Here is a 14,215-nt window from a genome sequence, read left to right on the forward strand (position 1 = left end):
GAGCAGGCTCTAACTTATATACACTGCAGCTTCAAAGCTAGCTCAGCAACAGCAGCTAATAGATTACATTTTCATGTTCATCCTACTTGCGGTTTCTGCGATAAGCAAGCTCCCTCACACTTTCCCATCTTGTTTTTCCCCAAAGTTGTTTACCACTTTTAGCCGAAAACAGTCCGACCTTGAGGAACAGAAAGCGGCCTGCTGTATACCTGACAGCAACTGCTTTAACCATGGCTCTGACTCTGGTCTTGATTGTGCATTAAATTCATATAACTAGAGCTCAGGCTGCCTTGCCCCAACAGGCCTAACATTATACCCTGGGATCCATGTCCATGCTCCCTCATTTTTTCTCCACAATCTAGTCCAACCCACGTGCAGAAGTAGCTTCACCTAGATCAGGTTGCACAGTGTTGTGGTTTTGCCCAGTCGGGAACAAAGAGCCACGAGGGTGCTCGCTCACTCCTCCCCTCCCGGTGGAGCGGGAAGGGGAACCAGAGAAAAAGGGGGGAAAACCCACGTAGGTTGAAATAAGAACGGTTTAATAGAACAACAATAAGAAGAAACAGGTTCAGGGGGAAAAAGGAACAGTTTTAACAGTAAATGAGGGGATACACAAAAGGAATGGTGTGTGCTGTGGCTGCTCACCACCCAGGACCCGATGCGACCCCTTCCGACCGGCAGCCCCGCCTGTGCTCCCGAAGCCCCGCCCCCGACTAGCTCCCTGCCTCTAGGTACTGGGCATGATGTCAGTATGGTATGGAATACCTGTTGGCCAGCCCAGGTCAGCTGCCCATGCTGTGCCCCTTCCTACTTCCTCATCAAAGTTAACTCTATCCTAGCCAAAACCAGGACATTCCACCCCTTATTCTATACCATCTACATCATGCCTAGTTTCACAATATACAACATCTGAGCACCACATTTCCTCTCCCTGAAAAAATATGGGCACACACAGAGAAGTATATCATTCCCTCAGTTTATAGGCCACCCCCCTAACATTCCCGTTAAGTCCATTTAGCCGTTTAGTCCATAATGTCAGGTCTTATTCATCATAAATCTTTCACAGCAGGGCAGATGGGGTGTGTGTGGGGGATAGGTCACTGCATGCAGTATCAGGATTTTGCAGTTGGTCTATTAGGTGTGTCTTACCTGTAAGTTGAAAGCACTGATCTTGAGGACGTCACTGGGCAACAATTCACATTTCACCATTCTGTATCTTGCTCGTCCATGTCCATCTTTCAGTGATCTAGGTGGTCCTTACTGTAGTGTCAGTGATATCACAGAGAGCAACTATGGTAATGACGACATACAACAAGAAGGTTATTTAACAACTAACATAATACAATTTGATTTGTGGAATTCACAGGCTATTCTCACCCAAAATCAATTTTCCTTGAGGTACACACTGGGTTTTCCCATCCTTGCACATCACCCACCAAGTGTACCCAGGTCCCTGAGCAAAAACAATCCCACGAATGGGTTTACCTTTACCCAAGGTAGGACTCACCCATACTGCTTTCCCTAACAGATCTTTTACGTGCACTACAGGGACTTTATCCCCTTCTACAGTATGTAAAAGTTCCGATTGGGATGGGCCAGCTCTGTTCACAGATCCTCTGGAGTTGACTAGCCAGGTGGCCTTTTCTAAATTTGTGTCCCAATGTTTGAATGTTCCACCCCCCATTGCTCTCAGTGTGGTCTTCAATAGTCCATTGTGTCGTTCAATTTTTCCCGAGGCTGGTACATGATAGGGGATGTGATAAACCCATTCAATGCCATGCTCTTTGGCCCAGGCATCTATGAGGTTGTTCCGGAAATGTGTCCCGTTGTCCAATTCAATTCTTTCTGGAGTGCCATGTCGCCAGAGGATTTTCTTTTCAAGGCCCTGGATGGTGCTCCGGGCGGTGGCATGAGACACAGGATACGTTTCCAACCAGCCGGTGGTCGCCTCCACCATTGTGAGCACATGACGTTTGCCTTGGTGAGTCTGTGGCAGTGTGATATAATCAATCTGCCAGGCCTCTCCGTATTTATGTTTCTGCCATCGTCCTCCATACCATATGGGCTTCCACCGTTTGGCTTGTCTGATTGTAGCACACCTCTCACACTCATGGACAACCTGTGCAATGGCATCCAAGGTTAAATCCACCCCTCGATCATGAGCCCATTTATAGGTAGCATCTCTGCCGTGATGACCTGAGGTGTCATGGGCCCACCGAGCTAAAAATAACTCCCCCTTGTGTTGCCAGTCTAAATCTATCTGAGCTGCTCCAATCTTTGCAGCCTTGTCCACTTTCTGGTTATGCAGATTTCTTCAGTGGCCCTGTTCTTAGGTATATGGGCATCTACATGGCGCACTTTCACAACCAGCTTCTCCAGCCGAGCAGCAATGTCTTGCCATATTGGGGCAGCCCAGATGGGTTTGCCCCCTCGTTGCCAGTTGTTCTGCTTCCATTGCTGTAACCACCCCCACACAGCATTTGCTGCCATCCACGAGTCAGTGTAGAGATAAAGCCTTGGCCAGTTTTCTCATTCAGAAATGTCTAAAGCCAACTGGATGGCTTTTACCTCTGCAAACTGGCTCGATTCACCCTCTCCTTCTGCAGCTTCTGAAACTTTGCGTAGGGGGCTCCACACAGCTGCCTTCCACCTCCGATGCTTCCCCACAAGACGACAGGACCCATCGGTGAACAGAGCATACCGCTTCTCATCTCCTGGAAGTTCCTCATATGATGGGGCCTCTTCAGCACGGGTTGCCTCCTTTTCTGGTGATATTTCACTGTCTTCACACTCTGGCCAGTTCGTGATCAATTCCAGAATTCCAGGGCGGCTAGAACTTCCTACACGAGCTCGTTGTGTGATCAATGCGATCCACTTACTCCATGTAGCATCAGTTGCATGATGTGTGGAGGAGGCCCTCCCTTTGAACACCCAGCCCAGCACTGGCAGTCGGGGTGCTAGGAGAAGTTGCTTTTCTGTGGAGATCACTTCTGATGCAGCTTGAACCCCTTCATATGCTGCCAGTATCTCCTTCTCAGTTGGAGTGTATCGGGCCTCGGATCCTCTGTATCCCCGACTCCAGAATCCAAGGGGTTGGCCTCGACCCTCCCCAGGTGCTCTCTGCCAAAGACTCCAAGTAGGGCCATTCTCCCCAGCTGCGGTGTAGAGCACATTTTTAACATCTTGTCCTGTCCGGACTGGCCCAAGCGCCATTGCATGAACAATCTCCTGTTTCATTTGTTCAAAACTTTGTTGCTGTTCAGGACCCCATTCAAAATCATTTTTCTTCCGTGTTCCGTGGTAGAGAGGGTGCACAATCATACTGTAATTTGGAATATGCATCCTCCAAAAACCCACAACACCTAGGAAAGCTTGTGTTTCCTTTTTGCTAGTTGGGGGAGACATGGCTGCAATTTTGTTGATCACATCTATTGGGATATGGCGACATCCATCCTGCCATTTTACTCCTAAAAACTGGATCTCCTGCGCAGGCCCTCTGACCTTACTTCGTTTAATGGCAAAACCAGCCTTCAGAAGAATTTGAATTATCTTCTTTCCCTTCTCAAGAACTTCCTCTGCTGAGTCACCCCACACAACAATGTCATCAATGTATTGCAGGTGTTCTGGGGCCTCGCCCTTCTCCAGCGTGGCCTGGATCAGTCCATGGCAGATGGTGGGGCTGTGTTTCCACCCCTGGGGCAGTCGATTCCAGGTATACTGAACCCCTCTCCAAGTGAAAGCGAACTGGGACCCGCACTCTACTGCCAAAGGAATTGAGAAGAATGCGTTGTTGATGTCAATGGTGGCATACCATTTGGCTGCCTTGGACTCCAGTTCATATTGGAGTTCCAGCATGTCCAGCACAGCTGCGCTCAGCGGCGGCGTGACTTCATTCAGGCCACGATAGTCCACTGTCAGTCTCCACTCGACTTTCACACTGGCCACATGGAGCTGTTAAAGGGTGAGTGAGTTTTGCTGATCACCCCTTGGCTCTCCAGTTGGCGAATCAACTTATGAATGGGAATCACTGAATCTCTGCTGGTGTGATATTGCCACTGCTGCACTGTTGTGGTCGCAATTGGCACCTGTTGTTCTTTGACCATCAGACCCCACAACAGAAGGGTCCTCTGAGGGGCCAGCCATGCTGGATAGTTGTTCAATTTCCTCTGTCTCCACTGCAGCCACACCAAAGGCCCACCGGTACACTTTTGGGTCCTTAAAATATCCTCTCTTAAGGTAGTCTATGCCCAGGATACACGGAGCTTCTGGGCCTGTCACAATGGGGTGTTTGTGCCACCCATTCCCAGTTAAACTCACTTCAGCTTCTAACAAGGTTAGCTGTTGAGATCCCTCTGTCACTCCAGAAATACAAACAGATTCTGTCCCTTTACAACTTGATGGCATCAGAGTGCATTGTGCTCCAGTATCCACTAAAGCCTTGTACTCTTGTGGGTTTGATGTGCCAGGCCATCGGATCCACACCGTCCAATAAACTCGGTTGTCCCTCTCCTCCACCTGGCTGGAGGCAGGGCCTCCCTAGTACTGGCCATGGCAGTCATTGGATACTTTTTGTAGAAAAGAGCTAGAAGTCCCCTCGAGGGGACTAGAATAGAGCTCAACCCTTCTATTCTGTCTAGAGAGTTGCTCACTGGAAACTGGAGCAGCATCTTTCCAAGAGAAATTGCTCCTTGTAGCGGTTTTTCCCCGTAGCTGCCGTGCCCGTGCCCTTAAGGCCGAAGTAGGTTGCGCATGCCACTTGTTCATGTTCTCTCCCTGGTCCCGCAGTTAAGACCACAAAGCACCTCGTGGTGTCTGCCCTCTATATTCCCTCTCTTGAACAGAGGGACATCTACTAATAGCTGAAGTATGGACTCGGGCAGGTGGAGTGCGGGACATATCTTCTTTGAACTGGTGGAACTCTTTTGACATTTTATCTACAGCCGAGACAACAGCCTGTAGGGAGGAAGACAGACTTTCTTCATATTGCCGAAGTTGAACACCCATTTCCCCCACTGTTTTCCCCTCGCCTTCTTTCCAGGAGATGACTGCCAATGAATTAGCATAAGATGATGGTGCACTTTGCAGAAATCTTCGCCACATAGACTGTGTGCACTGGACCTCATCTGGGTCTGTTGGTAACTGCTCATTATAAATCATTTCCCACACAGCTAACTCCCTCAGGTACTGGATACCTTTGTCCATTGTGGTCCACTTGCCTGGGTGGCATATGATATCTTCTTTGAAGGGGTATCTTTCCCTCACACCAGACAAAAGTCTTCTCCAGAGGCTGAGGACTTCTGTCTTCCTTCCAATCGCCTTGTCAATGCCGCCATCCCTGGGACAGAGAGCCCAGCTGCCTGGCTTCCCTGCCCTCCAAGTCCAAGCTGTGGGCCCCATTCTCCCAGCATCGGAGCACCCAGGCAACAAGGTGCTCGCTTGGGTGGCGATTGTAATCTTTTTGCACTTCTCGCAGTTCGCTCAGGGACAAGGATCGGGTGATTAGCTCTGGCTCTGGCTCTGACTCTTCCTCCCGTTCCTGTGATGACACTGGTTCATCTTCATCCCTCACAAGGCGAACTGATTTTTTTATGTGTTTCTTTTTCTGGACAGGAGCAACTGACAGTGCCACAGGTTGATCCTCTGATTCAGGATCAGTGTCTGCTGTTGGAGTTAGGGCAGCAACAGCATCAGTTGCCTCAGTTTGAATAGCCACAGTGGTTGCTAGGGTGGCATTCCTAATCTGTACAAATAAAAAACTCTTCCAATACCTGTTCATATTCTTCTGTATATCAATCCCTCCATAGCTGCCCAACCTCATAACAGTCTGGAAAACACATTTCACAACTCTACCCAAGAAAAACACCCTACCTAGAGGACAGAGCAATAAAACCACAATGGCTGGGACATCCCAAGTGCATTCTGAATTGTCAAAAGCTATTGCAGTTAACTTGAATGAGTAAGGGAGGATGGAAAAAATGGAAAAATTACGTCCCTCCATTTTTCCCATGAACTGAGTGTCATTACTGTCACTACATTCTGAAAATAAATGTCCAAGTTGCAGAAATGCCAACCAAGTCATGTACAAGTATTGGCCTAGCTCCATACCCAGTGATACAACCATACCATAAGCCAGTAACAACCAAAGGACATGAACACTATCAGAGAGAATACATAGTGCATATGACAAATTATGGGCCAACAGCATTTAAGCAAATACATCAATATTGTGACCATTGTTTCAGCCTACTGTGTCTTATTTCAACCCTGCGGGCCCCACGTTGGGTGCCAAATAATGTCGTGGTTTTGCCCAGCCGGGAACAAAGAGCCACGAGGGTGCTCGCTCACTCCTCCCCTCCCGGTGGAGCGGGAAGGGGAACCAGAGAAAAAGGGGGAAAACCCGCGTAGGTTGAAATAAGAGCGGTTTAATAGAACAACAATAAGAAGAAACAGGTTCAGGGGGGAAAAGGTACAGTTTTAACAGTAAATGAGGGGATATACAAAAGGAATGGTGTGTGCTGTGGCTGCTCACCACCCAGGACCCTACGCGACCCCTTCCGACGGGCAGCCCCGCCTGTGCTCCCGAAGCCCCGCCCCCGACTAGCTCCCTGCCTCTAGGTACTGGGCATGATGTCAGTATGGTATGGAATACCTGTTGGCCAGCCCAGGTCAGCTGCCCATGCTGTGCCCCTTCCTACTTCCTCATCAAAGTTAACTCTAGCCTAGCCCAAACCAGGACACATAGGAACATGTCCAGGCGGGTCTTGAAGACCTCCAAGGAAGGAGACTCCACAACCCCTCTGGGCAGCCTGTGCCACTGCTCCCTCACCCTCACGGTTAAATAGTTTTTTCTTATGTTTAACTGGAACTTTTTCTGTTCCAGCTTCATCCCATTACCCTTTGTCCTGTTACTATCTACTATAGAAAAGAGGGATGTCCCAACCTCCTGACACTCATCCTTTAGATATTTATAAATGTTAATAAGATCTTCCCTCAGTCTCCTCGTCTCCAGACTAAACAGCCCCAGGTCCCGCAGCCTTTCTTCATATGAAAGATGTTCTATACCGTTGAACATCTTGGGAGACAGTGTCAAAAGCCTTGCTGAAGTCAAGGTAGATGACATCCACTGCTCTCCTCTCATCTAGCCAGCCAGTTATGCACTCATAGAAGGCTATCAGGTTGGTAAAACAGGATTTCCCCTTGGTGAAGCCATGTTGACTCCCCTGATAACCACCTTTTCCTTCATATGTTCAGTGATAACATTCAGGATGAGTTGTTCCATCACCTTTCCAGGGATGGAGGTGAGGCTGACCGGCCTGGAGTTTCCTGGGTCGTCCTTCCTGCCCTTTTTGAAGATTGGAGTGACACTGGCCTTTCTCCAGTCCTCAGGCACCTCACCTGTCCTCCATGATTGTTCAAAAATGATAGAGAGGCTTAGCAATCACATCAGCCAGCTCCCTCAGGACTCTAGGATGCATCCCATCAGGATGAGCCTTAAGCTTGGCCAACAAGTCTTTGCCCTGAGTGGAAGACAAAGAGGTTAAGTCCTCTGCTGTCCAGGCCATCCTACTATCCTTGCTGGACAGGGCCTCCCGAGGGTCAGCCTTGGCCATAAAGACTCAGGCAAAGAAGGCATTCAGTACTTCAGCCTTCTCTGCATCCTCAGACACCAGGGCACCCTCAGTGTTTAGCAGTGGACCACATCCTCCCTTGCCATCCTTCTGCTGCTGATGTACTTGAAAAATGCCTTATTGCTGTCCTTAACATCCCTGGCTAAATTTAATTCTAGAAGGGCTCTTGCCTTCCTAGTTGCACCCCTGCATGCCCTGGCAATGTTCCTGTACTCTTCCCAAGAAGCCAGCCCCTGTTTCCACCTCTCATAGATGGCTGCTTTCTGCCTGAGTTGTCCCAGCAGATCCTTGCTCATCCATGGAGGCCTCCTACTTCCTTTTCCTCCTTTCTTGTGTGTTGGGACACACTGATCTTGGGCTTGGAGGAAGTGGTGCTTGAAGATTGACCAGCTCTCTTGGGCACTTCTACCATCTAGAATCATATCCCATGAGGTCCGTCCAAGTAGATCTTTAAAGAGGCCAAAGTCGGCTCGCCTGAAATCCAGGGTCACAGTCCTGCTTTGTGTCCTCCCTCTTCCACACAGGATCTTGAACTCTACCATCTCATGGTCACTGCAGTCGAGGTTGCCTCCAACCTTCACATCCCCAACCAGACCCTCCTTGTCAGTACCAGGTCCAGCAGCACACCCCTCCTTGTTGGTTCCTCAATCACCTGCGACAGGAAGTTGTCATCAACAATCTGTAGGAACCTCCTGGACTGCGTGCACTTGGCTGTGTGGCTATCCCAGCAGATATCGGGGTGGTTGAAGTCCCCCATGAGGACCAGGGATTGTGATCATGAGGCAGCTCTCAGCTGTTTGTAGAAGGCCTCATCCACATCCTCCTCCTGATCAGGTGGCCTGTAGCAGACTCCTACAACAATATCACCTGCCTTGCCCTGGCCATTAATTTTTACCCATAGGCACTGTACTCTCTCCTCATCCCCACCCAGGCACAGTACAGTACACATTAATTGCTCCCTCACATAGAGAGCAACTCCACCTCCACGCCTTGTCAGCCTGTCTTTCCTGAACAACACATAACCCTCCATGGCTGTGCTCCAGTCATGGCAGCTGTCCCACCACGTCTCTGTGACCGCAATGAGGTTGTAGCCCCACATCCGCACCCACATCTCCAGTTCCTCCTGCTTATTCCCCAGGCTGTGTGCATTGGTGCAGAGGCAGCACAGGGGCTTACTCAAACACACAGGTTTCCCTGGATGGACGCAGGAGGATCCTCCCTGGTTTGTCTCTTCCTCAAGGTGGTCAACCTTCCGCATCTCAGCCCAGTGTGCAGATGAAGGGCACTTATCATTGCATTCCCTGTCCTGCCCTGTTTCCCAGCTAGAGGGGACAGCTTGTTCTATTTTGCTTCTCCCCCCACTCCCCAAGCCCCTTAGTTTAAAGACCTATTTATTAAATGTGCTAGTCTACTCCCAAATAATCCAGTGCCTTTATGGGACAGGTGAATCCCATCCCAAGGAAGGTGTAGTCCCCAAGGAAGGATCCATTGTCAAAGTACCCAAAGTACCTTCCCATCGGCACCAGCATCTCAGCCTTGGCTGATTTTTCCATTGCAGACTCCTCCTTTATCACCAGTGAACAGGATAGAGGAGAAAATAACCTGAGTGTGCAGAGCAATGGTGTTTGTCTTCCCCAAGTCACTGTTACACATGATGGAGCTTGGCTTTCCTGGGGATGGCTGAACACCTGCCTGTCCACCCATAGGAAGCAGTGAATGAACTCCTTGGTTTGTTTTGCTTGCATGAATGGCTTCTTCTTTGCCTGTTGAACTGTCTTGGTCTCAACCCAAGAGTTTGCTCACTTTCACTCTTGAGATTTTCTCCTCCATCTCACCACAGAGGAGTGAGTGAGCGAGCAGCTGCATGGTGCTGAATTGCCATCTGGCATTAAACCACAACACAGGCCAAGAGTTACATGTCAGTATTAACGGAAGACTAGTTATTAACAGAACAATACTGTTAGATTAATTACAATGCCATTGTAAGCTTGCCTGAACATTTGAGTGTAAAAGATATTACATTTGTACATAGCTTTTAGTTATATGGAAAGTTACCACCGGGAAATCTGATTTTGCCAGCTGACAGCACCATCAAAGAAAGGTAACACTGCTGATACTATGACTGTGGGGTTTGTGTGTGTATATTTTAAATAGATTGCTTCCAAATAATTAGAGTTCCTCAAGCTGAACTAGCCACATGCACATTCACTTGTGGGTTTCCTATTATCCATGACAAGGAGATTTCCATGCCATATGTAGTACCTGTAGAGCAGAACCTGCCCAGTTCCTCACCATGCTGGACACACAAACTGAGCAATTTCAGTCCCTTTTCAAAGAAAAGAAAACTGATACATGTATTTTTCTGTCTGGACTCAGAGAAATTATGATAAGAACTGAACACATGTACAAGACTACAGAATTTGAGATTATTGATAAATATTTTTCCAGTCCTTGGACATAACACCACAAGTATTCATTTATTTGGCAGTGATTCCTGGAGTCCCTCAGATAAACTAACCGGAAGATCACTGGATAAAACACAGTATCAGTCCAGGACATCTATGAGACAAGTCTGCAAGTTAGAAGAACAAGCTTAAAATATTAGAAACAGAAACATTTATCTGTAATGTCAGACCCTGTGGCCTGAGCTCATGTGGCACATGGTCCAGCAACAGCAGAAGACTCCACCTTGGTGCTTCACAGACAGCTTGAGAACAACTCTCTTTCTTTGTGTGCAGGCGCCATTCCTTTGGATACAACAGCATCAATATCAGTGAACTCATGAACAAAGAGGCTGATCCTATCAATATGAGACAAAGAGAGGGGAAAAAAAGAGTGAGAATTCTGCACCAACCTGTGAAAGTGTGTATCCTGAAGCTTCCTTTTCTGCAGAGGCAGTTGCTGTGCTTATTAACCTAAACCTGAAAAGTTTAGGTGGAAGTTTTAAATTTCTTAAGCCCAGAACAAGTACCAGACTTGAAAACTTACTTTCCAACCCACAGGTCCAGACTGTAGAGTGCCCGAAGCCAAGAAAGTGCTTCTTTTTTGAAGGAAGGAGTTCACTTCTTCCTGCAAAATGCATGTGTAAAGATGATTCTGAAAAGAGACAGTGAGAGAATGTGTGACTGAACCCTGCAATGGAAGAAGGCTCAAAGGAGACAGGCAAGAATGATGAGCTCTGGGGAGAATGTAAAGAATAACAACAAATTGTCACAAAGCAAGCTGTGATTATCTGAAAGGATGGTAACTATTGTGTTAGGTACACAGGTGTACAACTCATCCATCAGGTTCTGGTAACATCCTTCACTAAAATATTTAGTCAAGAGTAATGTTTTCCTGAGCTAGCCAGACCAGCACAGGAGCAGACTCTGTATGTGACTCATCTCAATATAAAGTACAAAAACCGGACAACTTGCAAAATTAGCTTGGAAGAGAGTAACTAGCTTGAGATGTGTTTAACCCACATATTCCTTCCCAGTAACTGGGGACTCATAGGGTCACGATGCTGAGCATTTAGAGACCATCAATGGGAATTTCTACAGCACATTTGCATTGTAATTCTGCTGCATATCGCAAATCCTATACTGTGCCTGTGCTGCAATTGCAGCATATTGCTGTATCACTCTGCCAAATCAAAGTCCTGGGTACCTCTGTGAGAATCTCCCAATAGGCTCTGGTTGCAGGCTGGTAAATAAACCCAAGGTGAAAGAAGAAAGCATTACTGAAGGCAAGGCCTCCCCCTTTTCTGGTTTATCCATCCCAGATCATTGAATTGAAAACCTCTGAGTAGGAAATCATGTGTCTTTCACAGACTTCAATACTGAAGATCTGGTTCGTCTGTGGATGACAACAGGCATATAGCCAAGAACCTGAACATTTTCCGTGCTCCTCCCTAACTAGAAGACCATTTAACAGACCACTAGAACCAATGAAGATACCAAGGACAATCACTTTTTCAGAGGTTCCAGGAATGTGTGAGCCTAGGCCTAACAATTTTCCTTGTACAATGGCAGCTATAGGAGGACCACTAAATTATTTTGCATGACAAGAAATAAAAGGCTTGATACTCCAAGCTAAATGAACTAACAGTGTCAGGACTGTGGAGAGATTTAATTATTGCAAGGACTTAATTATGACAGTGTAATGTATCTGTTCTCAAGGGAGCTTCTTGAAAATTTCCTTCCAAGTAATTGATTTAAATGTTTCCTTTGACTTAAGAATCACAGAATCTTAAGAGTTAGAAGGACCTTGAAAGATCATCTAGTCCAACCCTCCTGCCAGAGCAGGACCATTTGGAGTAGGTCACACTGGAACTTATCCAGGTGGGTTTTGAATGTCTCCAGAGAAGGAGACTTCACAGCCCATCTGGGCAGCCCATTCCAGTGCTCCACCACTTCTCCCTAGGCAGGCTGTTCTAATGCCCTGCAACCCTTTCAGTAACAAAACTCCTCCTAATATCCAGCCTGAACCTCCTCTGGCTCAACTTGACTTAATTTTCTCTCATTCTGTTGCTTGTTACTAGGGAGAACAGACCAACATCCTTTAAAGTAGCTGTAGAGAGTGATAAGGTCTCCCATGAGCCTTATTTTCTCCCGGGTAAATAGCCCCAGATCACTCAGCCATTCCTCATTATGAGACATGCTCCAAATCCTTTACTAGCTTGTTAACCCATCTCTGGATCCTCTCTGGCACTTCAATGTCCTTTGTGTAGAGAAGGACCTAAATCTGGACACAGTATTAAGAGATACAGCCTCACCAAAGCCAAGTACAGGGGAATGATCACCTCCTTGCTCCTGCTGACAACATTTCCTGATCCAGGCCAGGATGCCATTGGCGTTCTTGGCCACCTCTGGCTCATGTTGAGCTGCTATCAATCAACACTCCCAGGTCCCTCTCTGCCTGGCAGCTTTCCAGTCACTCCTCCCCAAGCCTGTAGTGCTGCTGGGGTTGTTGTGGCCCAAGTGCAGGACCTGGCACTTGGCCTTGTTGAAATTCATGGAATTGGCCTTGGCCCATTAATCCAGTCTATCTAGTTCTCTCTGTAGAACTTCCCTACAGTGGATCAACACTTCTACCCAGCTTGGTGTCATCTGCAAACTTACTAAGGGTGCACTCTATCCCTTCATCCAGATCATTAATAAAGGTGTTACACAGGAGTGGCCCCAGTATTGAGCACTGGTGGACACCACTCATGACCAGCTGCCAACTGGATTTAATTCCATTGACAATGACTCTTTACACTTGACCATCTAACCAGTTTTTCACCCAGGAAAGCGTATGCCCATCGAAGCCAAGAACAGCTAATTTCTCTAAGAAAACACTGTGGGAAACAGTGTCAAATGCCTTACTAAAGTCAAGGTAGACAACATCCACAGCCTTTCCTTCATCCAACAAGCAGGTCACCCTGTCATAGAAGGAGATCAGGTTTGTGAAACAAGACCTGCCCTTCATAAACCCATGCTGATCATCTGGTTGTCCTACATGTGCTGCATAATAGAACTTAGGATGATCTGCTCCATCAGCTTCCCAGGCAATGAAGTAAAACTGGCAGGCCTGTAATTTCCTGGATCATCCTTCCATCCCTTCTTACACTGTTATATGGTGTTACACTGGCCGACTTACAATCAGATGGGACCTCCCCAGTCAGCCAGGACTGTTGATAAATGATGGACAGTGGCTTGGCAAGCACCCCTGCCAGTTCCCTCAGCACTCTAGGATGTACCCATCCAGCCTCATAGATTTGTGCACATCAATGTGGAGCAGCAGGTCACTGACCATCTCCTCCTGAATTGTAGGGGGTACATTTTGCTCCTCGCCCCTGTCTCTTGGCTTGGGGGGCTTTCCTCACTGGAAATGCTCCTGTTACTAAAGACATTAAGCGCTCAGCCTTATCCTCATCTTTTATTACCAAATTTCCTTCTGGATCTAACAGGCAATGGAGGCTCTCCCTGGTCTTTATTGTTGATATATTTATAGAAACTTTTCTTATTACCCTCTGCCTCTAAAGCCAGTTTGACTTGTAGCTGGGCTTTTGACCTTCTAATAATCTCCCTACATAACCTAACAACATTCTTGTACTCATTGTGAGTGGTCTGCTCCTTCTTCCAGAGTCCATAAATGCTCTTTTCCCCCTTGGTTTTAAGCCAAATCAAAATCCAGATTTAACCAGGCTGGTGGTCTTTGACTCCAGCTCGTCTTACAACACATAGGAATGGCCTGTTCCTGAGCCTTTAAGATTTCCTTCTTCAAAAGTGTCCAGCCTTCCTGGAATCCTATATCCTTCAAAACAGACTCCCAAGGGATTCCATCAGGTAACCTCCTAAACAAGTCAAAGTCTGTCCTTTGAAAGTCCAAAGTGTCAGTTTTGCTGCCCCACCTCCAACTACCCCATCCTACACAAGACCTTCTTGGTTCACAAACAGGAGGTCCAGCAGGGTGCCCTCCCTGGTCAGTTCACTTACCAGCTGTGTGAGGAAATTATCCTACACACATTCCAGGAACCTCCTGGTTCATTCCCTCTGTGCTCTGTTTTATTTCCAGCAGATATCTGGGAAATTGAAGTCCCCAACAAGAACAATGGCAAATGA

This window comes from Colius striatus, chromosome Z (genome assembly GCF_028858725.1).
Source record: "Colius striatus isolate bColStr4 chromosome Z, bColStr4.1.hap1, whole genome shotgun sequence".
Classification (NCBI taxonomy): Eukaryota; Metazoa; Chordata; class Aves; order Coliiformes; family Coliidae; genus Colius; species Colius striatus.